Source organism: Talpa occidentalis, unplaced genomic scaffold (assembly GCF_014898055.3).
Source record: "Talpa occidentalis isolate TD23 unplaced genomic scaffold, MPIMG_talOcc4v2.1 talOcc4.10, whole genome shotgun sequence".
Lineage (NCBI taxonomy): Eukaryota > Metazoa > Chordata > Mammalia > Eulipotyphla > Talpidae > Talpa > Talpa occidentalis.
Window position 1 is genome coordinate 15,582,022 of NW_023600993.1, and position 26,291 is coordinate 15,608,312.

At 37.8% G+C, this 26,291-nt stretch overlaps 1 long non-coding RNA gene across 1 annotated transcript in view; it reads left to right on the top strand.

The window, feature by feature from the left end:
* The first annotated feature begins 1,280 nt into the window (after nt 1-1,280).
* Nucleotides 1,281-26,291, top strand: part of LOC119252585 (uncharacterized) — a 164,276-nt gene continuing 139,265 nt past the window's right edge. The window contains exons 1-3 of the long non-coding RNA XR_005126853.2: nt 1,281-1,403; nt 1,726-1,838; nt 19,004-19,087. This is a non-coding gene — a long non-coding RNA (uncharacterized LOC119252585). The remainder of the gene's footprint in view (nt 1,404-1,725; nt 1,839-19,003; nt 19,088-26,291) is intronic.

Genomic DNA, 26,291 nt, shown 5'->3' on the forward strand with positions numbered 1-26,291 from the left:
CTTGTTCTTAAAGATATTGAGAGCTGCTTATTTTTACAAGAAGAATAAACAAGTTTATATATTGCTAGAAATATCTTGAATAACACTTTCTTTTAAAGTTAGAAGACTATTTTTATGAGAAGGCGCGAGGGAATGGGGGAGGAGATTATGAAAATGCCTGAGGAATGAAAAAGAAGGAAGTAGAAGGAAAGAGCACCACAGAGGTTAAAAATGTGTTTTCTAGAAGAGACCAAGGTTGGTCTTAACTTCTTAAGAGGGAGAATTAATCTCTTCTGAGCCATCATTGGGTGGCTGTTAATTAAATGATACCACATCTTCTTATCTCTAGACTTTCATAGCACTACAGCTAAGTGCTGAACTTGCTTTTTCAACAGATAAGATTTTCCTTTGGCAGCTACCTGTAACTTCCGATGAAAGCCTAAAGCTTCAACTGCTTTAAAGTTTTCTTTTTATTCACTTGCCAAGCAAATATAAGTTATTTAATTTTGCTGACTAAAATTAGTAAAGCAGTTATGGAAAAGATTAGAAATGATCTCCTCACTCTACTTTTTTAAGATATTAAAAGTTGTTATTCTGCAGGAGTTTCTAAGCCAGTGTCCTTTGATACTTATTATTACTTTCTTGATGATTAGACATTTTTGGTTTGTTTCTGTATTCTGTTTGATTGGCTTTTTATTTGACTTTGTCTTCCTATTTCTTCTATACTGGAGCCAAGCCTCGTGGATTTGAAAAATATGGGATTTTACAATATTTGTTTCTAATTCATGAATGGACACGCCTTTCACTTAAGAATTCATTCTTATTTGAGGCTAAGCCAGTGAAGATCTGGCTAAGTTCCACTGGTTTCCTTTGGGTGTTGAGAATCCTGGCTAGAGACCCCAGTTACTGACATGGAGGGCATTTAAGTCACTTCTTTGTAAAGAGGAGATAAGAACACAAAATGACTGTGCTTGCTCTGTTTAGTTGAGAATTTGAATCCATATTCAGTGATGAGAACATGTATTTTTAAATACAATGATCTTGAACAATCTACAATATGTTCTTTTACTTGTCACTGGATCATTTTGGGTAAGGTACCGATGGGGTACACCCACAGACACTTCACTGTCATAGAGCTACATTGTAATAAATCACATTCTAGGTGTAGTCTTGGGGCAGGAGATACTCATTTGGACTATAGAGAAGATAAGCAAATATATAGGCTAATATATTTGCTCATTTACTTGAGATAAGACTTCAAGTTTGGTTTTAAACTGGAAGAAACACTAAACAGATTTCCTTCTTTCAGAAAGATTATATTACAGGACACAGACACAGAAATCATTGCAAATCAAGAGTAAATTACAAAGTGAAAATCAAGAATGGAGGCAAGAGGGGTTGGAAGACTTGGGACAACGAAAGATGTAAGTCACAGAAGCCTTCATAGAAGAATTAAATTTGAAGGGTGGATTTAAATAGGGAAGGACTATAAGGGGTTGATTTGAACAGATACAAAAAGTGAATGCATAACTGTGGATTGTATATGAACCAATGAGAATCCGATTTGTGGAAATTCGATGGGAACTACACCTGAGAGAAGAAAGCAAACATTGTAAGAAAAACAATAAATTAATTTAAAAAAGGTTTTCTTTACTAATTAAAAATTTTCTCTTACAAATGGCTAGAAGAGTTTGTGCTTCCAAAATAAAAGCACATAAAAACCATGTTCTTTATGTTTCTTTTCAGGTTCCTGCCTATGCTTCTGAGATAGTGGAGCCACTCAAATTCCGCATGAGGGGACAATTGACTTGCTAACTTTGCTCCCCGTATCAGGAGCTCACATGTTGATGGGGCAAAAGGTACTTTTCTATGAGGATTTATTTTTTCTGTTTTTTCTATTTATTTATTTATTTATTTTAAGATTTATTTATTTATGCATACAAGAGCTGGGGTACAGGCCAGAGGTGTGGGGGGTGAGAGGATTCACCGGCGACAGAGTGGGGAACAGAACAGGCAGACTGACTGAAATACACTGCTGAGGGGAGCAGTGGGTGAGACAGGAGAGGTCTGCCGTGCCATGTGTGTAGCTCCTTGGCTGGGGATCTAACTCATGCTACAGTGGCTGCGGATAGCTTCATAGGTTGCGTCTTAACCCCTGTGCCACCAGGGAGGCCCTGAGGATTTATTTTTTGATAATGACTTTTGCTACCTGACTCCTAGTTCTCTTGAGCATATGTATCCCAAAATGGTCTGTAATGGGAGCATTCCATTTAACTGCGTTGGTCAAACCACGCAGGGCTAGAAGGAGAGAATGGAGTGTGAGTTTTTCAAAGGCATCTGCCATTTGTAACAGCACTGTGGATTTATTGAGAGAGAAACGGAATGCTCAGGCTAGGAGAAAGACGAAATGCATGTTATAATGTGGAAGAAAACAAACAAAAAAAAGAATACAGAAGGGAAATATAATCAACAGAGGCCTGGCAGACTGATGCCAAGTGAGAGAATGGAAACTTATCCTTTGGGGGATAATATCTGTCTTTGGAAGTGACTTAGCCAAATCTATAATCTTTGTCATAGGGTACAAATTAACTTCTCTGTGAGATGCCAACCATCCTGTGTAATGGGGCACTATTATGTTGTTAAAAATATATTTGTTGAACCCAGTGAGGCCCAAGAAATTGCAAGCAAGTGGAAATGTATTAAAATGTGAGAACATATTTGCAATAAAAGCCAAACATTCAGTCCAGAAAAGAGATGCTCAGTGAAGCTAGTACAAGCTCCTCCAATGGAAGCAGCTATAGGCAGCAGGACAAAACCCACATTTAAAGAGTAGGGTGCCAAATGCTCAAACTTTTATAGCAGTTCCTGTACTGCTTTCAACCATAGCCCATGGTGTGAAAGATTTGAGGGTTTTTACAGGAATTAAGAAATGATATTGTTTCCTACTTTGACCAAAAATAATGCTTTGGGAAAGAGTTAGCTAAAAGGTGGCCAATCTGTAAGTCTTGAATTCTAATATCAAAAGTTAAAAAAAATCCTTATTGAGCCATACTTTTTGTGTAAGGGCTAAATATGGGAGGAAGGAATCAAAGAGAACTTGTTAGGACAAGGAGAATCCCTATATGTAGGGATTTGTTTTCTTTTCTTTTTTTTTTTTAAAGATTTATTTATTTATTTATACAAGCACTGGGTACAGTCAGAAGCGCAGGAGGGTGAGAGAATACACCGGAGCCAGAGTGGGGAACAGAACAGGCAGACTGACGAAATACACTGCTGAGGGGAGCAGCGGAAGTGGCAGGAGAGGTCTGCGCGCCATGTGGGACCCTCCTCCGGTGGCCGGGGAGCAGCTAGGGATTGAACCGGTGCTGCAGAGGCTGCGGGCAGCTTTGCAACCCAGCGCTCAACTGCTGCGCCACCGGGGTGGCCCATGGGATTAGTTTTCTTAGAATGTCCACACTTAAATCTGTGTTGATACTATATATACACAGATCCTCAGGGCATGCCTGTTGAAACCCTTTTGGTATGTCCTTTCTCTTTTTTATCTGAATGGTTGGTTTGTCTCCTAAATGAGCTTGAACTATTCTTCCAAGTATCGCTAGATGATTTCTTCTTAGTCTTAACCTTATTAAAAGGGAAACAGATTTACTAGATACAATAGTGGGTTTAGCTTCTGAATTGATTCAGAAAATTTAAAATGTGGATGGTCTAATAACTGTGGATTCTGAATGTCTGGCAAAGTTCTCAGTGGTCACAGAGAGAGACTCAGAAAAACAGATGACTGACATCTCATGAATTTTTATAATTTTGTTGAATGCTTTGAAAGGAATTCCCTATTTATGGAGTGTATTGTTAGACATTGTGGCAATGAAACATTTTTGTTAATTGCTTTTTGTAAGCTCTTACAGCATAGTGTTTTAAAATATATTTAATTTGCATCGGGCCTCCCCTGGTGGCGCAGCGGTTGAGCGCAGGGCTGCGAGGCTGCCCACAGCTTCTGCAGCGCCGGTTTGTTCCCCGGCCTCCGCGAGGGTCCCACAAAAAAAAAAAAATTGCATCATATGCATATTTAATACTTTTTTAGTCTTTAGAAACCTGAAGAACATGCGATTCTATCATTGTGGGACAGATTCATTTTATTAATTTTCATCATTTACATATTTTTTTAATGCCTGTAGTAGTCAGCTAGGCAACTTTCATACACTTTTACACTCATGTACAAACACTCGGCAGTTGCCATGATCAAATCACTTTTTAAAAAAATATTAATTTTTAAATTATGTTTATTGAGGTAATATTGGTTTACAACTCTATATGACTTATGGGTAGAGTTCACATATCTATAAATGCATGTCACTGTATCACACCCAGCATCAAAGTCCCAATAATCCTCTACCATGGCCCATTGGTCCTCTCCTTTTTTTCTTCCCTCTACATCCCCCCTTCCTTTCTGATAGCCTTTGTTCTGCAATCTGATCTCAAGGGTTTGTTTTGATAGAAATTTATTTTAAATTGAACTTTTAATACATTTGGTGAGTTTATTTATCCATTTTAATGTCAAATTTGTACTTTCAAGTTTAAAAGTCATTGCTTTTATTTGCATTCATATTTTAAAGATTAAGATTCAAAAATAATTTTTTTTTAAAAAATGAATGTTCTGCTATTTGTGTCTATAGACAGTATCATAAAAATCTTATTGACAAAGACAAGAGAAAGACATACAAGGAATCCAGACAGGCAAGGAAGAAGTCAAACTATCACTATTTGTGGATGATATGATAATATACATAGAGAACCCCAAAAACTCCACAGAAAAAAATAATTCAACTAATCAATCTGTTTAGTAAAGTGGCAGGATACAAAATCAATGCACAAAAATCAGTAGCCTTCCTATATAAAAACAATAAATCTGAAGAAGAAGAAATCAAGAAAACCATTTCTTTTATCATTGAAACAAAAAAATCAAATACTTGGGAGTAAACCTTAGAAAAGAAGTAAAGGACCTATACAAAGAAAATTATAAAACAGTTAAAAGAATTAGAACATGACGCAAAGAAATGGAAAGACATCCTGTGCTCATGGATCGGAAGAATTAACATTATCAAAATGGCCATCCTACCAAAAGTAATCTACAGATTCAATACTAGTTCAATTCAAATTTCAATGTCATTCTTCAAAGAAATAGAAAAAATATTGATGAAATTCATATGGAGCCACCAAAAACCCCAAATAGCCAAAACCCTCTTGCAAAAAAAAAAAAAAGGGAATGGAGGCATCACTCTCCCAGATTTCAAACTATACTATGAAGCCATAATAACCAAAACTGCACAGTATTGGAACCAGACACATGGATCAATGGAACCAAATAGAAAACCCAGAAATAAACTCACAGATCTATGGTCAACTAATCTTTGACAAAAGAGCAAAGAATATGCACTGGAGCAAAGAAAGTTTGTTCAATAAATGGTGCTGGGAAAACTGGGTCGCTACATGCAAAAGAATGAAGCTTGACTACTACCTCACACCATGCACAAAAACCAACTCAAAATGGATTAAAGAACTAGACATAAGACCTGAAACCATAAAATATATAGAAGGAAATACAGGCGAAACACTACATGACATGCACCTCAAAGACATCTTTACAGACACATCACCCAAAGCAGTGATAGTGAAGGCAAATATAAATAGCTGGGACTACATCAAATTAAAGAGCTTCTACACAGCAAAAGAGACAATAACTAAAACAAAGAGAAACCCCACCGACTGGGAGAACATTTTTGCACCCAACACTAATGATAAAGGACTGATCACAAAAATCTACAAAGAGCTGATGAGACTAAACAAAAACAAAGAAAATAATCCAGTCAAAAATGGGCAGAAGAGCTAAAAAGAAACTTCTCTGAAGAGGAAATGCAAATGGCCAACAGGCATATGAAAAAATGTTCAACATCACTTGTAATCAGGGAAATGCAAATCAAAACTACCATGAGATACCATCTCACACCAGTGAGAATGGCACATATTAAAAAAACTGGCAACAGCAAATGTTGGCGAGGATGTGGAGAAAAAGGAACTCTCCTGCACTGCTGGTGGGAATGCAAACTGGTCCAACCACTGTGGAGAGCTGTGTGGAGATTTCTGGACCTACTAAACATAGAGCTTCCATAGGATCCAGCAATTCCACTCCTAGGCATTTACCCAAAGGACACAGAAACATCAATTCCAAAGAGCACCTGCACCCCTATGTTTATAGCAGCACTGTTTACAATAGCTAAGCTTTGGAAACAACCCAAGTGCCCAAAAATAGATGACTGGATCAAGAAGATGTGGTACATATACACCATGGAATATTACTCAGCATTCAAGATAAACCCATGCAATTTGCAGCAACATGGATGGCGCTGGAAGGGATCATGCTCAGCGAAATAAGCCAGAAAGAAAAAGAAACACACTGGATGGTCTCATTCATAGCAGGAATCTAGAAAACTTATATAAGGGGCCAGGAAAAAGAAAAACTATAAGAAAGAAAATATTAAAATCGACAAACAACTATGAACCAGAGACACTCTATGGGGGGTGGGAGGTGGGGAGGGGAGGGATTGGGGCCAAAATCAGGGGGTTGCAATTGTATGGGGAATATAAAAATAAAAAAATAAATAAAATAAATATTTAAAAAAATAAAAATGTTATTGACAGTATATTGCAGATGAATAATCTAATAATTTTAGTTTAAATAACTTCTGCAATGTTAGATAGTTCTAAATGGCAAATGCAAACACTGGCCCTGAACTTGACCCCCGTCTTTGCCACAATTGATATTAGGTGAACTTGTGAATTCACTTATGTCTTTGTTACTAAGGAAAGTAGTAAACAGATGATTCATGAGCTACAATTGATCCGTAAATATGTTTTGTTGCCTTAACTTTTATTTTGTAAGAACCGTAAATGTTTACAATCTGTACACATTCAAAACAATGTAGATTTTGAGAATTTGTGAAAGTCCAAAACATTGTTAAGAATTGCACACCTCCATCGATATCAAATTTTGGTTGGAGCTGAGGAGTGACTCTGTCTCTTGTTTACTGGATCCTCCAGTACTTCTCCACCCACGCTACCTCACATGGTTTTATTATCTGTTTGACCCATGAGGTAGCTTAATTTATGATCCTTGACATAAATAATTTAGAAACAGCAGATTAAAGACTACTAACTAAAGCTTGGACTCCGAGTTTAGAAAACTGCGAGAAGTTCTTAACCGAAGTTGAGCTCTGTTTTATTCTCAGTGGTAAAATGGGCCGATGGTGTTTGCATGGTTTTGATTATTGGAATCATTTCTCTTTGAGAAGAGAATGGGATAAAAGGATTCACAAAATTTTTATTGTGCTTTGCTGCATCTTTAGAGCCAAAGTAGAAAAATTGCAAGCGGGTTTGGGATGTGCTAGCTGGCAGTCCAGGAAATTCAGCCTAGTAGCTCAAGTTGGGTTGCTAGTGGTTTCCTGCTGTGGTTTCCCACTAAAAGGAATAGATTTGAGTGAGGCTGAGAGATTGTCTACACTGTGCTACCTGAGTGAGTTAGATCTGACTGGATAGAAAGAACAGTAAATGCATCAGGATGTGTCCTCTAAAGTGAATTGAACAGAGAAGGTCCTGGAACCAACTTTCTTTTCATGGGGCACTGACTGCTTGTGACAAATTGGTATTTCATGTATCATGCAGTTTGGCTGAACTGTTTGTAAATCTGCAAATACATTTATAGAGAAAGAAGGAAAGGGAGAAGCATAGAGCCTGGAAACATATACATGCATTTGATTTATCAGATCCTTTACTCCTGAAAGAGAAGTAAACATGCTTTGTTTATTTTATGGCCAGTCTTTTTATGTTTGTGCAACTCCTTTCTTTGGATCTCCCTTCACATGTAATTCCACTCCATCCTGCAGTAGCTAGGTGATGCTGCTTGGAATGATGTTACTATTTTAAACAGGAGGATTTGGCTCCTGTGTTTGTAACAGTGTCAGATGTTATATCTTCCAGAGACAGGAATTATAAGGGATCAGGTACCATATGTGGGTGATGTTTGCCTTTGCAAATATATCTCAAAGTTTGTATTTTTATTTTAATGTGGGATTGAACCCTAAGTGAACACTTCTTTTAACATTTCTTCTGACTGATGGAGCTTGCTGTGTTGCATTCTTTTATTGGATTGTCTTTGTGCTCCACAAAATTCATCAAGAAAACTTAATGTGGAAAACAAAAAAGAAAATGTATAGATTATGTTTTACATTGCCTTAAAACCTAAGGTTTTACATTGCCTTAAAAACTAAGGTTATTGAATTACTATGTATCTTCTATCCTATGATGTTACCATGGTATATTAGTTTGAAATTGAAAATAAATTCTTGGCATCTACTTTGTATATTTTAATTTTAGTTTTCCATGTCTAAACTGTCTCTCATAGAAATCTATCAAAATTTCACCCACCCTTCATACCATGAGTGGAATTTCCATCTCTTTGTTGTTTCATTCCTCTGGTCTGGATAATCATGTCTTGGGTAGCTAACATCTTCCCTTGGTATTTAACTCCTCTGAAATGTAGGGATAAATGTACCCAATAGGGCGGTTCACTGCCCTCCACTTCTAGGCACTCAACCTATGAACTAAAAAGTTAGCTATTAGGAAACATTTGCAGACCTCATAAGATTTTGACAGGTCAGCACTTTGTTGCTTTGCATGTTGGCCTAGTTTCAAAAATTGGGACAGGGAGCATTAACGATGGCATTCCCTCCATTCCATTTCTACTTAAAATAGTTCTGCTACCTTTTTCTACCCTTACATGATCAGGTCTCCTCTTGGACTTGAGGTACCCACTGTGAGAACATCTAGGGCTTTCTCATTCATTCAATATTTTAATTAATCAGGGGTGAACTATGGCTCATGGGTCAAATCTGACCCACAACCTATTTTTGAAAGAAAAGTTTCATTGAAACACAGTTACATCTACTTGTTTATGTGTTGTGTATGGCTGTTTTTGCTCCACATGGCTAAGTAGCCTACAATAACAGAGTCGCCAGAGACTAAATGGCTTGTGAAGTCTAAAATATTTACTCTCTGGTCCTTTGCAAGGTAAGTTTGCCAACTGCTGAACTATGCATTCACTTAAAAGACACATTTATTGAAAGTGTGAGATTTCACTGTATGCTAGATGCTCTAGATCTAAGTTTAAAGGATGTAATATTTTCTCTCAAAGTGCTAACAGTCTTGTGGCAGAGAGATGCATCAACAATAGCTTAGCCACAACATACAATAAATGTTCTAAAAGTATATTTAGTAGACACTTAATGAGTGTGGAATTAGGAACCCACAGCTGTTCTGAGAAGACCATAAGAGGTGGTTCAGAAGAGATCTTTGTGATGAATCAGTCTTTGGATTATTGATTTGAAAGACAAAGAGAAGCTACCCACGTAGATGATGGGAAACATAGACCACATGCCTTGCAGAAGGAAAAACATGAGTCACAGATGAAGGCAAGAGGAGGGATTCTTTGGGAAGCACTAAATCGTTCAGTTTAGCTGAAGTGAAGATACTGAAGGACTGTCCTCAGCTAAAAAGCTTGTTCTATGTAGAGTTGTTGGAGTTTTTAAGATGATGTAATGGAGAACAGAGGGAAGAGGAGTTATGGTAGACTCTAGTTTTATTGTGCTTGTATACACACATATAGGACTTTTCTACACATACACTTTTGTGCTGTTCTCTAGCTTGATTGTCATCTTTTTGCTTGGGGAAGCTCTTCTCTTTGGACAAAACAGTGGGAGAAAAAAAATCTCCATTCAGGTATGTAGGGTAAGTAAAAAAAGTATCAGGCTTTCCTGCCCTCCCACCCTCAGGATAGATGATGGATCCTTGCGGTCCTGAATGCATGCCTGATGGCGGGCACCTGGAGTAGGGTGTGGGCATAAGTAGATGGGATTCACCTGGGCTGAGACTGGGCTTATAAGGGCGGCGTCATGGGGACGCCAGGAGAGCAGAGAACCACGAGAAGCAGAGAGTCAGAGTGAACAAGAGTGAAAGAGAAGCAGAGAACAGCAGAGAGCCCAGACAGAGTGAAGACTTGCTGGGAAGACTCACTTGCCTGCCAGCCTCCCGGCCCCCCCAGCATCCTTACCTGCTGTGTACCTGGTAAATCCCAATAAAAGCCTGAAAAGCCACTGACGGCTCCAAGACTTCTCCTTTACCCGGCCTGCTTGGATCATAAAGCTCCTGCTCTGGCCCTTCCTGCCCCTACAGGTGAAATAACTATTATCTCCCTTCAATTTGGCATGAATTTTGAGGGGAGGTGTTGGAATGGATTGCTATTTTAATTCTTTGTTGCAAGGATTAATCTGTACTATACATGGTAGAGAATCGTAACCATTCTCTGTGATTAATGCAATATGGAAGGAGACTATTCATGGGAAGTAATAGATCAAGTGGCAAAACTGCTTATATCCATTGTCAGTTTTCCTAGTATCTGTCAGAGCTTTTTGATACTTCAAATAAATTGCTCATGACAAGGCAGTAGGAATTAAGCAAACTCAGTGAAAAGATGAGCCTTTTCTTTTCCATGAAAATTACTCTGACTGTTTAATTAAAATATATTATTAATTAGTAGATAACACTAACGGAGATTAACATAGCCAGTCTATTTATTTTCCTTCCATCAGAAATGATGTTTTTTAAATTTCTTAGTGTGGTATTTATCTTTGTTCAGTTTCAAATCCTTTTCATCCCCCCTTGAAGTCTTGAAGAAGAGAATGCTATCACACATCAGAGCATAGAAATGCTTTTCTAAATCGCTGATCAACTGGGTTACCCAAAGGGTAACAGTAGCTAGCATTTACATAGCACTTTCAATACAGAAAATGCCTCTAACATAGATTATCTTATTTTATCATCAAATAAGATAATCTTGTGCTTACATGCTAGCCTTATCTTCTCCCAAGTTGGAAATGGAGGGTTTGTAAAATTAAATGTTTTCTTAAAGATCTCATATTAAGTAATTGTAGAGTTAAGAATCAAAACACTGACTTGAGAGTTTGTATTTTTTAAATTCTCCTGGACTAATTTTTCTTTTGCTGAAGTTATGCATAGATGTAACCAACATTGTCAGACCTAATGGCTGCTTGCCATCAGAGTCAGTCAAAAGGAAGCATGGGCTTCTCAGATGAAGTGATACTGACCACCTGTGTTCACTCAGGCAGACAATCACTGCAGGCCTTTCTGGCTACAATGAACTTTTACAGGCCAAGCAGTTTTCATCAGGGTTTCTAAACAAGATCCAGTTTCAAATTGACTTGTATAATTCATTCTCTGTCTCTCTGTCTCTGTCTCTGTCTCTGTCTCTCTCTCCTGGGCACTATTTCTATACTTGCAAGACCTTTGGTCCCCATGGGTATTTATTTGCGTAAATGACCTCCATAGACTTGCCTTGCCAATTCAACACCTGAATTTAATTCAGGTATCATTTCCTGAGTGTCTGTGATGTGTTCAAAATTCTGCAGAGTGCTCTAAATAGAGATTCCTATAGAAGAGTCATCTTAGAGTAACACTTCACAGCCAGAAAACTTCCATCTTAGTTAACATTCTTGGTCTCGATGCCCTGGACAACCCTAGTCTGGTGTGGCCCGTGTACCCATGTGACACTGTGATGATGCCCCTTGTTAAGACATGGCACAAGTTTCATGCTAACAGCACCATCAAAGTTAGACTTCCAGACCTTTTATAGATCGAAAGTCTGTAAGAGTTTTAGAAATTGTCTTCAAAGTCTAAGAAGCATCAGTAGGCTTTTGGGAGGGAGGTCAAGTCTGTGGGTCAGAGACACAGATGAAGGTGGTCTCTCCCTTCTGCCTCACCTCTTGGGTCCTTCCATACTGATGAACTGGTTCCCAAGGGCTGCATGAAAGACCTTTGTTGATCAGCAGCTACATTATCCGAGTACAAGCAAAACAAGGAAAATGTGCTTTATGAATTTTCTTTTAGGAAATTATTGGGTGATCTATCACATTTTGAAAGGGAAATGATTGCTTGGAAAAATAAAGTTTTGTGACCCTTTTTGGACATTTTTCCTGGTCCATTAAATACAACTATGTGGGCATTGCCAGGCCAACTTGCCAGAGCTGAGACTCACTGAACAGATAATTATATCATTTCCAGCATCTGGGTGCTAAAGGGATGATAATGACCACTTTCCAGCCTTGCAGACTACTGTCTGTTACTTTCAAAAAGCTTGTTATAGTCAGGAATACTATGAATGGCAAGACATGTTGTGGATTGAGACTCTACTTGGTGCCTTTCACAAAATAGTGTATTAGATTATGTAAATCACATCCCTGGAGTCGTACAGTGTCCAGTTTTCCCAGCCTTATATGGCACTCTTGACAGTCTTGGGTGGTTGTGCCCTTTATATGACTTCCTTCTTCCCCAAGAAAACCTGAGGCATTGTGCCCCAGTCTCTGCCCGTTCCATTTTTGTGTTTACTGATGTCTTCTAGGGCTCCTTTATTCCTATAACTCATTTAGAATGCAGTGTTTGTTCTCCATTAAAAGATGGCATGAGACTTTTGACCAAAAAGAAGTGATATTAGGAGCCTCCCCAGTGGCGCAGCAGTTGAGCACTGGGTTGCGAAGCTGCCCGCAGTCTCTGCAGCACCAGTTCCATCCCCAGCTGCTCCCCGGCCACCGGAGGAGGGTCCCACATGGCGCGCAGACCTCCCCTGCCACCTGCTGCTCCCCTCAGCAGTGTACTTCGGTCCTTCTGCCTGCTCTGGTCCCCGCTCTGGCTCTGGTGAATTCTCTCACCCTCCCGTGCTTCTGACTGTACCCAGTGCTTGTATAAATAAATAAAAAATAAATCTTTAAAAAAAAGTTATAATGGACTGCAGTTTTGACTGTGGCCATCATACTCTTTATTTCTAAGTGTTTAATGGAGACGGATAAAGAGTGAAAATAAGTTGACCTATTGATTTCTAACTCTGTGATGTTGGGCAAGATGCCTAACTTTTAGGGTTAGTTTACTCATATAGAATGAAGATAATGGTATGTTATCTTGTAATTACTTTTCCTTGGGTAAAGATTAAACAATATAATGGATAGAAAGTGCTTCAAATGGTCTAGTACCTATAAATAGCATTTATTAGCAACACAGAAAAGTGGAAGTTCTCTTCATCATCCTTTCATCTTGTTGAAGCTCTGTTACTTGCTACGTTATGGATTGTTGTGTCTTCTTGGTGAACTGATCTTTTTAAAATTATGTAGTATTCCTCTTGTAATTGGTAATTTTCTATTCTCTGAAGTCTGCTTTACCTGATAATATTATATCCATGCAACTTTTTTTGGACTGGTGTTTTCTTAGTATATATTTTTCCGTTTCTTTGTCTTTTTTTTTTTTAGATTTATTTATTTATTTATACAAGCACTGGGTACAGTCAGAAGTGTGGGAGGGTGAGAGAATTCACCAGAGCCAGAGCAGGGAGCAGAGCAGGCAGAAGGACCGAAGCACACTGCTGAGGGGAGCAGCGGGCGGCAGGAGAGGTCTGCGCGCCATGCGGGACCCTCCTCCGGTGGCCGGGGAGCAGCCGGGGATCGAACAGGTCTGGTGCAGAGGCCGCGGGCAGCTTCTCAACCCAGCGCTCAACCGCTGCGCCACCGGGAGACCCGTCCATTTCTTTGACTTTAATCTACCTCTATCAATACATTTGAACAGAGTTTCTTGTAAAAAGCACATAGGTGGATATTTAAAAAAAATTCTCAATCTTTTAAAGTAGTGTGATTGAGCCATTTATATTTAATACAATTTTTGCAAATTAGGATTTAAGTCTGTCACTTGATTTTTTGTTTGTTCTCTTTGTTTTTGTTTCTCTTTTTCTTTGTCTACCTTGCCTGTGGATTATTTTAGTACTTATAAGGTTATATTTCCCCCTATCTGTTGTATCATTTAGCATATCTCTGTATAGTTTTTTTGAAAATGATTTTCTTAGTTGTTTCTCCAGAGATTACAATATATTCTCCTTGAAAAACATACTAATTTATGAACTTGATATTCAAGTCAGTGTATGCCAAATCTATTTTGTACTCCTCTGTCCTCCCATTGGGTTTCTGAGGAAAGAAGAGAACACATTGAGTTGTATTTATAATTCTTAATCTTTTTAAGTAAGTGTTTAAATTATATACTTGAGTGTATATTTTAGAGTTGAGTTTCTTACCTCTACTTGACATCCCCCATTGTATATGCTGTCTCTTTTTATATTTAACTATACATGAAATCATGGGGAGTCTTCCTATCTTTAAGAAGATTTTTTAATTTGATTCATCTTTAGTGTTGAAGAGACTGAAAAGTAGTGGGTTTGATGACAAAATTTTAGAAAATATGACAACTCAGGAAACAGCTTATTTTTTCTCTCACACAACCTATTTGGAGTTAGAAGTAACCTCTCTTGAAGTATGTAGCCATTATTTCTTTGCTTTTGAAAATACTATTGTCAACAATTATGTCTTCTTAAACAAAATAGTCCTGTTTTTCCTGACTTTGAACTTTATATATAAATGGGAACATACATTTATATTCCTCTATAACATGATATTTTTTGTTAAAATTATTGTTGTGAAATTAATTCATATGATTTTGGGCAGATATAAATCAACAGGAAAAATATACAATCCAATAAGAAGTTAAAAATAGAGTTAGCAAAAACTTCAAAGAAGAAGAAATTCAAAAGGCCAAAATTATACTAAAAAGTATATACAACCTCATTAGTAATCATGAGCATACAAATGAAAACCACTAAATAATACCACCATAGAGCTGCCATAGTGGAAAAAAAAATAAGAGTGATAACTCCATGTGTTGATGACAATGAAAAACAGTAAGGTTTTTCATATATTGCAGGGGATACAAAATTTAGTGCCACCACTTGGGAAAACCCCACTGAGACAATGCTGTCCAATAAATATACCAACAATGCCTTTCTAACCTCTACAATATGGAAACACTGACACAAATCAGAATTCTTGCACAAGAATGTATATAGCAGCATTATTCAGATGCTCCAATCTGGATGGAACTGGATAAGTCAGTTGCATGAGACTCATACAATGGAGTACTGTAACAGCAACAAAATAAACACAGTGACATTCAGTTTATATTTCAGTGAATCAACTTAATATCATCCATTTTATCAGTTTTTGGCCATGTCTAGTGACATTTTGGCACTTTGCTTGAACTTAGATAATTTATAAAATTGTTTCATTTTGCATGTTGCAAACCTGAGAGCTCACCATATTTATGCTCTCTTCTTGTTGAAAACCTTTATGGTGTGTGGCATTTTTATTTTTAGCTTGAAGAACAAACTGAAGTAAAAAAGGTCCACTGGCCCCTTAAAAGGTCAGCACAATGTACTTTTGCCTGTCATACGCTGTGACCCCTTACTTTTGAATAAGATTGTTGGGAATTCCAGCAAACAGAATGCAGCAGAGATCAAGATAGCAGGAAGAATACAACAGAAAGAAAAAATGGCATTGGTGTTTTATTTTGGCATCATTTTGAGAATCTATACCTAGGAACATCTAAGAATAACTTGTTTTTTTAAAAATTTGTGATAGTGTATAAAAGCTGGTGAATGGATTATGCAATCTTAGGCCATTTTTTTTTTTAAATCATGAAGAACTGAGGAAGGGTGAGGAGAAATTAAGTACTCCATCCCATCCCCTCAAACTTTTGGTGGTGCACTCTAGTGAGCATTCTACATCTGGTTTAGACTTAGGCGGTTTCATTCCAAGTTTATGGAAAGCAATCTGATATTAAACTACAGATCCACTTAGCATCCATCTACAACTGCTCAAACAGCAGTGTGTATTTTCAGGGAAGCTTTTATGTAACGAGGCACTGCAGGTCTGGCAAAGTTCGACACAGTGCTTCCTCAAGTCAGTTCTAACCTATCAGCAGTGGGCTAGCAGGAGCTACCATTTGCTCACCTGCTTTTGATAGCATTTGCTAAGTTTCACAGGCATAAGTGCCAGACTTAAATGGCAGCATACCAGGATTATAGGTACATTGGAGACTTTGAATTATTTTCCAAGGGAGAATTTGGCTTTTACACTCAAGCATCCTTTTGCTTCCAGGTATAAAATCACTACAGCACAGAGTAAATGTGGCATAGTATCTTCTGGAGGGATCCAGAATATTAAATGAATATTCATGAAAGTGTCTTTTAGGAGACAGTCCAAAGACTGCCAGGGTTTATTCCTTCTACTTTGGTTGATCTAAGGTATGCTCTACTGTCTGTTGGACTGAGTCATCTGTAACTCATCTGGAATGGAAAGTTTAGTGCTCTCCTTCTAGAATAGAGAGTTTAACCTCTCCTTATATAGTCTTATCCTGATTCCTGTTGGATAAGCCTCCTGCCATCTGGACCAAACTTATGTAGATCCTGAATGCATGACCAATATTGTACTTAGGACCAGTGGGCCTTAGTCATTCCAATTTGTAAAATGAAGGAACTAGGCAAAATGGCCCTTGTATCTAAATTGACTAATGTTGACCTGAATTTGTCTTTGGACATGATATCCTCTACTCTTTTCTCTTGCCAAGTTAGCTTCTTTCATTCAGGTTGTAACCTATTCGCCTAGCAAATACCCTACGTAATATTCTGCCTAATCCCAGTTAACACCATCATTTCGTGAAGGTCCAGTTAGCCTTCCACCTGAAGGCAACTATACTGAACATTAACAAAGACAGTTAACATGGACACCTGTTTAAAACACTACTTTATACAATTTTTAAAATTAGAAGTTCTTAACTTTAGGTCCATGGATTCTGAAATTTGTGTGTGTGTGGTATGTGTATGCTTGCACTCTCAATTTGTATATGAAAAGAGGGTAAATGCTTTTTAATCAGTTTTTTTTAAATTCAGTAATTTCAGGACATCTGATTTGAAGTATGAGTTTCTTGTATATTAGAAAACCATAAACTTAGGCAAATTTTCTAAATGCAGGCAACATATTATATATATTGAGCATTCAGGTATGTATGTACAGCAAACATCTTCCTTCTTTCTTCTGAAGCTTCAATATCTGAACTTTAATGCAGGGCATCACAAGTGAATACTTCCATGATTGCATTGATTTTTCATCAGAGTTTATTTCTTTTTTTTTTTTAAAGATTTATTTATTTATACAAGCACTGGGTACAGTCAGAAGCGTGGGAGGGTGAGAGAATTCACCAGAGCCAGAGCGGGGAGCAGAGCAGACAGACTGACAAAATACACTGCTGAGGGGAGCAGCGGGCGTGGCAGGAGAGGTCTCCACGCCATGTGGGACCTTTGCCCGGAGGTGGCCAGGGATCTAACCGGCGCTGCAGAGGCTGCGGGCAGCTTCGCAACCCAGTGCTCAACCGCTGCGCCACCGGGGAGGCCCCAGTGTTTATTTCTATATCCACTTCTTTCCCCTCCCCTTCCCTGCCCTTTCTCCCATTTCTTTTCTTTTCTTCTTTGTCCTTGTCCTCTTCTTTTTCTCTTCCTTTTCTCCCTCCTTCCTCTCCAGTTTTCTTCTCTATTTTTCTATTGTCAAATAGTTTTAGGACAGAAATAATATTACTTCACCATTGTATTTTCAGCTCATAGGAGAGTTTCTAGAATATGGTAGTTACCCAGTGAGGACTTACTGGATGACTATATTAATGAAGCATCCAGAACTGATAGTTTCCTTATTCTTTCCATGACAGGCAGTCAGGTTGGCTCTAGGAAAGGAGAAAATGCTCTCAAGAAGAGTTCTGGGTTATGTGTGGTCAAAAAAGCAAGATTTACTAAAAATAGCATATTTTTCCAAGCATGAGAATGGGTTGTGTCTCTTGTGGCAACCCATTTCCAAGATGGCCTCTAGTGATCACTACCTGGTACTCCCACCCTTTGTAGACTTATTGTACCAGGGTTGGTTTCTGTGACCAATAGCAGAAATGATGGTATATCACTTCCATGATTAAGCTATAAAACAGTACAGCTTCTGTCTAAATCAGAATGGGATGTCTAAATCAATCAATAAATCTCTCTCCCTCTCTCTCCCTCTCTTTCCCTCCCTCTCTCTTTCTCTCTCTCTTTCCCTCTCTCTCATCACTACTTCCTCTGAAGAAAGCCATGACAGGAACAACTCTATAGAGAGACCCACACACATGTTTAGGGACAGAAGCAGCATGTCAGCCGTTGTGTCAATGAGATAGGATGCTCCAGACCCAGGCAAACTTTGGATGAAGCAACTCCGCTAACATCTGGATTATAACCTCAGGAGAGACCTGAGTCAGAATCAGTCAACAGACCCATTCCTAGATTGTTGACCAGAGCTATGAGATGATAAAACATGTGTATTTATAAGCCACTAAGTTTGGAGTTGTGTACTAGATAGCAAAGGAGAGCTAATGCAGTTGTTAAATAATACCTTTGGGTGATGGTAGACAGAGTTAATGAGTGTCAATTCTTCAGTGAAACTGGAGTACCTATGAACTTTTTGTCTTGTTGATTAATACCCAGGTTGGAACAGACACAGGTTATGACCTTGAGGAGATATCTTTCTTCTTTGGGGTTCCTTTATATCATATGTATACTGGCACTATGTAATTTTTCTATTTGAAATTGAGCAAGTTCTGTAACTTCTAATGGTGTCAGCGTCAAATTGTTCCTAGGAAGAACATTTCTTTTCCTCTAATTAACCTCAGATACATTAACTTACCACTAACATAGAATCTATTCCATTTATAATCTAAGACATTAAGCTCCTCAAAGGCAGGACTATCTCATGTACTCTTTTCACTCCTTTTCTAGTATGGTAATTGATGCCTGTGTAATTTAATGATGATAAGTTGAAAATCTGAATTACTGGGAAAGAGGAACGTCTTCTGCAATGGGTAATGCATCCACTGAAACTGACTCTGAATCCTAAGTCCAAGCTAATGTGCTTTGAGAACTTCTGTTTAAGACTATAATAAATTTTGCTGATATTCTTGACAGGCTGAACCATCCTACTTAGGACAAAGGATGAAGAAAAGAAGCAGGGGAAGAAAAGGAAATTGGAACCATGTTGATCATACACTTGTGAGTCTGAGTGGCTTGATTCTTCATCCTGTTTCTATTTATGTCTGTGTCTGTATCTGAGTTTCTATCTAGATATGGACATCTAGTTTATCCTTAGATAGGTCATCTATTTATGATATCATTACTTTAATTGAAGGAGATTTCTTCTAATCTTCAATAGGCGATCTCTGTTCCATGGATATCTGTTAATGGCTATGTTTTGGAAGACTTTACCAGAGTGAAGCATCCATCTCCTACTTACAGATAAACAAATCAAAATGAACATAACTAGCAACATCATTTTTTTAAACTTGAAAAGTCTTATCAATAAATGATATTGTTGTCATGGATTGTGTGCAGTGTAAATGCGTTTTCTGCCAGCTATACATTAGAGGCTCACAAGGGCAAGGGAAATTGAAACTGTCTTTCTAATGGATCATAAATCTTGGAAATGATTTGAATTCATGGATTAAGTGTCAGCTTTGAAAGCATTTGCTGATTTATCTTGGATCTTAAAAGAAAGAACATTTCTATGACAAATCAAATTAGTGCATTTTCATAGTCTGCATTGTAGTTTTCCAGGATAATATTCTTCAAAGAAATAATGTGGTATGTAGATAAATTTTTCATTTTAGAAGATTATTAAGTCCTCTGCTAATTAGAAAACTCTTGGAGATTAAGAATAGAAAGGCAAGTATTATATTAGAATGTGGGGATTATGATTAAAAATAGTGAATGGTGCCTTAGAAATAACAGATTGAAGCAGTAAATGGCCCAGTCAGCTGCATCAGTGTGACTGGGGTAAATTCCAAGCTCCTCCGTTAGTTCCTTTATGCTTCTCCTCTACTTACCACTCCTAAGAAGGTAAGTGTGGCTACTTTCCTGACTTAGTATGACTTTGTCAACTTCAATGTGTCTCTCCTTGCTTAATTTAAATTAAAAACATTTTACAAGAGCAAGCAGTTTCCCTTATGGGTCAGGGAATTGTTTCAGGTGCTGCTTCTCATCCTTTAATCAGAAATTGTTAACTCTCTGAGTCTGATCTCTGTTTGCTGAACATTTTTTTTTTAAGATTTGTTTATTTATTTATACAAGAACCGGGGTACAAGCCAGATTCGCAGGAGGGTGAGAGGATTCACCAGAGACAGCGGGGAACAGAACAGGCAGACTGACGAAATACATTGCTGAGGGGAGCAGTGGGTGTGACAGGAGAGGTCTGCTGCATCATGTGGGACCCTCTCCTGCCGGCTGGGATCAAACTGGCGCTGCAGAGGCTGTGGACAGCTTCACAGCGCGGTGCTCAACTGCCTGCGCCACCAGGGGAGGCCCTGAACATTTTTATACTATTCTTCTCCATGGATGGTTTCTGAAATGTTTTAGTTGTTGATCAAACTGTATTCTAGGATTTTCAGTTTTTGCCCTCCTGACTCCTACCTTGCAACTTAAGGAAAAACAATGCTCTATCCCTGCCTGACACTTAGACACTTTTGTCTTAGCCAGAGCCCAGTGCTCCTTTCTTCAGCTTGAATGAGAGGACAGAATGAGCTCATTGGGTTTGTTCCATGGCCAGATGTCCATGGTGCCATTTTCAGAAGATGTAGGGCATGATACATACTTCCTCCTATAGTTAAAATTTTACTGGAAGTCTAAGTCTTCAAGTTGGTTTAGGCTCATGAAGCTGGATGCTCTGTAGGGTTTTAAAGAAAAGAAGTGGATTGTCTCAAAAATTGGTTGTAAAATATCACATTGAGCTACATGGTATTTTGGTCACCTTTCATGGTTAATGGGGTCTGTCTAATCAGCTCTCTACCTCTTGGTAGAATGCTTCAACTTGGGTATTCCCAGAGGCAGTGGATTCTACTGCTTTGTAAGACCGTCTTAATCTGTCTAGTACATTTAAACTTTCACATACATGATCACTTGATTTTAGTTTTCTACCTACCACTGCATAGAGGGGCATAGTATTGTTCTCCATCTTCTTCACTCCAGAATGGCACAGCTGTGTCAGGTGTATAACTGGTGGCTCAATCTTTTTTAGTGGAGGTGGTGGGGTGGGGAGTTTGGATTATATAGAAGTTGATGTTTGAGTTTATTTCCTAATCTTCAGAAAACTGTAGATTACCTCTTTGGTTCACTTGAAGAATAGATCATCATGAGTCAATTTCTTTGTATGTGTCATTACCATATCAATTATTTGACATTTTATCAATAAGAACTCTTTATTCACTAGCATTTATCTTCTACTGGGGTGCAAGTTGCCTGAGTTTCAAATCATTTCTTGCATCTATCTTCTTCTTCTCTAGTATCTCTGCATCTCTATCACTGCTATTTTCATTCAAAACAATTTTGAACACCTACTGTATCACAGGCACCATTCTAGATTTTGCTATTCACACAGTCACAAAACTGACTGAGCCACTGCCAGCAAAGTGCTTACACTTCAGTAACAACTGTGACTCCTTAAACTCATTCAATGTAATTCCTGTGCCTGTTTCTTTCCTCTTGTCTGTCTTGACCTAAATATTGTTTCAATTTCAGGAATTTACTGGAAACTTTACCCTCTACTTAGAGCTTCTATGAAATTGTCACTCTTCCACCAGCCTGGTTCAGTCACAAAAGATAGTAAATTTAGTTTACTGTATATGCAACCAGATACAGTTTATCAATTTGCTCTCAGCACAACAGAGAAATGATAATTATGTGATGTGATAGAGTTGTTAAGCTAACACTGAGGTCATACGCACATTGCAATGTAGATGTGTATCAAATCAACATGTACATCTTACACTTATACAATGTCATATATTAACTGTATGTCAATGTTTATCAGTTTGAGACAGATTTATTTATTTATTTTAAAGGTTAACAAAAGGTTTATTTACAAGGGAGGGGGAATAAGGAAATGTACAACTCAGGGAGAAAAGAGGGAGATAAATTCTTAAATGTGTCCTCCCATTCCGCTGACCTGGAATCCCAAATGACCCGCCAAGACCAAACCTGCCTGGCCAAGAGCACGAGCTAAGTGTGCTCAGCTCCACTGACATGAATAGTTTTTATTTACAAACAGAGAAAATGGCTGCTTAACTCTGCCCTGAGGTCCTTTTTTTTTTTTAATAAAGAGGCATGTGTTTTTATTTATTTATTCGTTTGTTTTGTTTATACATGCACTGGGTACAGTCAGAAGTGCAGGAAGGTGAGAAAATTCACCAGAGCCAGAGCGGGGAGCAGAGCAGGCAGAAGGAGCGAGGTACACTGCTGAGGGGAGCAGCGGGCGGCAGGAGAAGTCTGCGCACCATGTGGGACCCTCATCCGGTGGCCGGGGAGCAGCCAGGGATCGAACCGGTGCCTCAGAGGCCGCGGGCAGCTTCGCAACCCAGTGCTCAACCGCTGCGCCACCAGGGAGGCCCTGCCCTGAGGTCCTTGCAACTTCCCTTTGGGAATCCTGGGATTTGCAGTTCCCGTTGTCTTGATGGAGTGGGGGTGGCATCCACAAAGCCCGTATGGAATTAGCTCAGTACATCCTTTCCCCTTAACAATTCCCCCCTTTCACTTTTTGCCACCATTTCCATGGTGATAAAGATCAAATGTATGGATGCTGGGGTACAGTGAGACAGACTTTCTTGATAGAGGCAGAATAATATGGAAAATGATAATGAAGCTCTTTGGTATTACTAGTTCTGTACCTCAGCTATTTTATGCATTAAAAATATTTGTTTGGGTTGTCTGGACCCTAGGTGCTATTTATTATAAAAGTATCTTTGTTTTCCAACCAGAAATTTTACAGATTGTTGGAAGTCAAGATTGTCAGTTGTAAGTTTCTTGTGCGGTCATTCAAGTGATGATGACCTTGAGGCTCTTTAAGATTCAGAAATGGTCTCTGAATTAACAAGGAATGATGATCTGTTATTTAATCTATTTTTAGAATTATCTTTCCATATTCTATTTCTTTGAAGAGTGATAATCTACTATACAAGGTATATATAACTTAATTCACCTCTCCATTCCCCAATAAAACCTCTATCATTTGACCAGATGAGATAACAAAAAGTTTACTATACTCAGGAGCCTCTTTTGGTGAAACAGAAACCTATGATTCTAGGTTATCTTTGAAACTTGGGAAAAGTAATAGAGATGAATTGTTTCATCTCTCTGACCAAACAGCCTCTCAAGAAAAAAAAGCATTTTTTTGAAAGACGAGATAAAATGGTGTCTGGTGAGTCATGATTTCAGGTTAGTGCAAGCTCAAAGCACCCAGGAGGGCTTACTCTCTGTGTCTCAATTAGCAGCACATGTTCTTGGGACTCCTTTAGTTCCTGAGGTGGCTCAGTGATCTGTTACCTAATCTGTCCTGTGGCCTTATAGCGACACACAGACAGGAAGAGACAGTACAGGAATAGGTACAACCAGTTTAAGGGAGGTACCCTGGACATGATGGAAAGCTTCTACCTCCTTAGCCACTCCTGTCTTTCCATTTTTCTTTGTGTTTAGATTATGGGAATGTATGCAGAGAATATTTTTTAGGGGGATTATGGACTGGATGAATGACTACAGGTTCAACTTCAAGAACAGTTTTGATAAGCTTTCTCTGGCAAAGGTTTTGAAGAGAAAACCCAAAAAGGTAGGGACTGGCAAGGGCTGCTATTCCTTTGACCTAGCCTATTGTTTATTCTCTTTCTTTTTGCAGGCTCCCATCTGGTGTGTAGTCTGAAACATAAAGTTTCAGATATTCTGCTAGGGTGTTTTAATGTGGTCATTAGGTTTGGATGAGAGGAGCTATACTTGTTATATAGAAGTATGAAATCTGGAGTCAGGTTCTGAGCAATTTCACATTTAAAAATTTATCCTAAGGAAATAATGCTGATAAAGATTAAGACTTATATGTCAATCTCAAGGAATTCTACCAGGGGCAAAAATAGAGTGCAGTGATTATTTCCTCTGCTTGAACTGAAATGTTTAAGTTCAAATCCTAGCTCTCCAACTTACTGGATGTGTGTGACCTTGGAAAAATTATTGAACTTTTTTTGGTCAGAGTTTTCTCAGTTTCTAAAGAGAGGAGGGATTTGTTATTATACCTATTTTATAAAACTACTGTAAGCATTAAATTAAATGAGTTATAAATTGTTTAGCACAAGCATGCCATATATAAGCAATTGAATAAATATTAGTTATTATTATTAGGTTGCTTACCATAGCAATGCTAGTTATAATAATAAAAAAATTGGAATGGTATAAATACCATTGGTAAGGAATTAATTAAAGAAACCATTATGTTTCCATATAATGTGAAACTATACAGTTATTAAAGATGTTGCTTCAGAAGTCTCTTTAATGGAATGGAAAATATTGCTTAATGGAAAAGCAAATTACAAATATTGTGCACAGGGAAATTACCTTTGTTAAATATATAATATAGATTTATGCAAAAAAAGGACAAACTACACATACAAAATGTTAGTGTAGTATCATAAATTATTTTGATTTTTCTTTTCTTTTTGTTGTATTTCTAAGATAAACATGTCATATATATATTTGTGAATAGACTAAATTATATGTATTTTATTAAAATAACCACAGATTTACTTTTGATAACTTAATCATTCTGTTTATAATATGGGGGTAAAAGTCATACCTGTCTTATGATTGTTGTCACTACATTTTACTACATTGCCTCTTGCTCACACAAGTTTTCCTTGAGCATCTGATAGAATAAATCCAAAAACTAGCTTCCAGGGAATTCTTCTGTTTAATGCCTTCATATCATTTATCGCCTTCTGAAATTTGTTTATTTGTATTTTGTCTTTTTAATTTTATTTATTTTTAAAAAAATTATTTATTTTTTACATCATTGTTCATTTTTAAACAATATTTGCTCTCCCCCACCAGGTATAGTCCCTATAGAATTTCTTTCACCAATGCACCCATACACCATCACCACGGTCCCCTGTGGGACCTCCCTCCCTCTGATCCCTCTCCCTCCTCCTTCCCTGCAGGATGTCTCTAGTTTATAATTGTCTGTTTTTGTTTTGTTGTGTTTTGTACTGTTATTTTTTTTTATACTGATGTCTTATTTGGTTTCCCTATAGTCCTCCTATAAGTGAAACCATTTGATATTTTCCTTTTTCCTTTTGACTTATTTCACTGAGCATAATTCCTTCTAGCTCCATCTTTGTGTGAATGGCCTGAGTTTATCTTTTTTGATTGCCGAGTAATATTTCATTGTGTATATATACTACCTCTTCATGATCCAGTCACTTATTTTTGGACATTTGGGTTGTTTCCAGGTTTTCCCTATTATAAATAGTACTGCAATAAACATAGGGGTCTTCTCCCTGGAATCGAAACTATCTGGGGAATATTAATGGTTTGTTCACAACTGAGATGCGTAGAGTATTGCCTGGCAACTCAGGGATTCAATAAGTAATTGTTGAATGAAGAATAACTATCAATACATTTTGCAGAGTGCTCCAGAAATTTTAGCTGTTATTAGAGGCAAGGGTGTATTTCATTCTGAATGCCTAAAAAGTTGTGTCTCCAGTCAGTGAGCAGATAAGATATCATATCAAGAGCTAGTACTTAGACATACTGCATACCCAACTAAGTTCTAAGTTCTCGGCCTCAGTTTTCAGGATGAAAATAGCTAATTTAACTGGTTACAGTGGTCTTGTTTAATTTTCACTGAAATTCTGTGAGATCTGTTTCTTCCTTGTTTTGCAAATTAATCTGAGATTTTGCAGATTAGGTAAATGAGGCCCAGAGAGGTTAAATAATTCCTCAAGTTCACACCATGAATAATGTACAGGACGGAACTGCCACCTGGAGAGTCTGTCTCTCCAGTCTGTGCCTGTAACACCATATTATACTCTTTATGCTAAGGAACGCTAAAAATTACCTGTATATGAAATTTTCTATACATTTTGTATGCAAAATCAAGTACTCAGGCAATTGCTAACTCAGTCTTAGGTAGAGATGTTCAATAATATCAAAAGAGAACCAAGAATTGCACAAATCCAAAATTTGAAAAATTAAAAAGATCAATAAACCAAGCTTAATGCTATAGAATTTTATGCTTAAAAGCAACTTTCAAATAAGTGATCTCATTTTATTAATCTCAAATATCTTGATTCTGAAGCTAATCTCAGAAATATTTTATATCCAGAGATTAACAGCCTTACTCCATAAAGGGCACTTTAACATTACTTATGCTATAAATAGAAAAATGAAACAG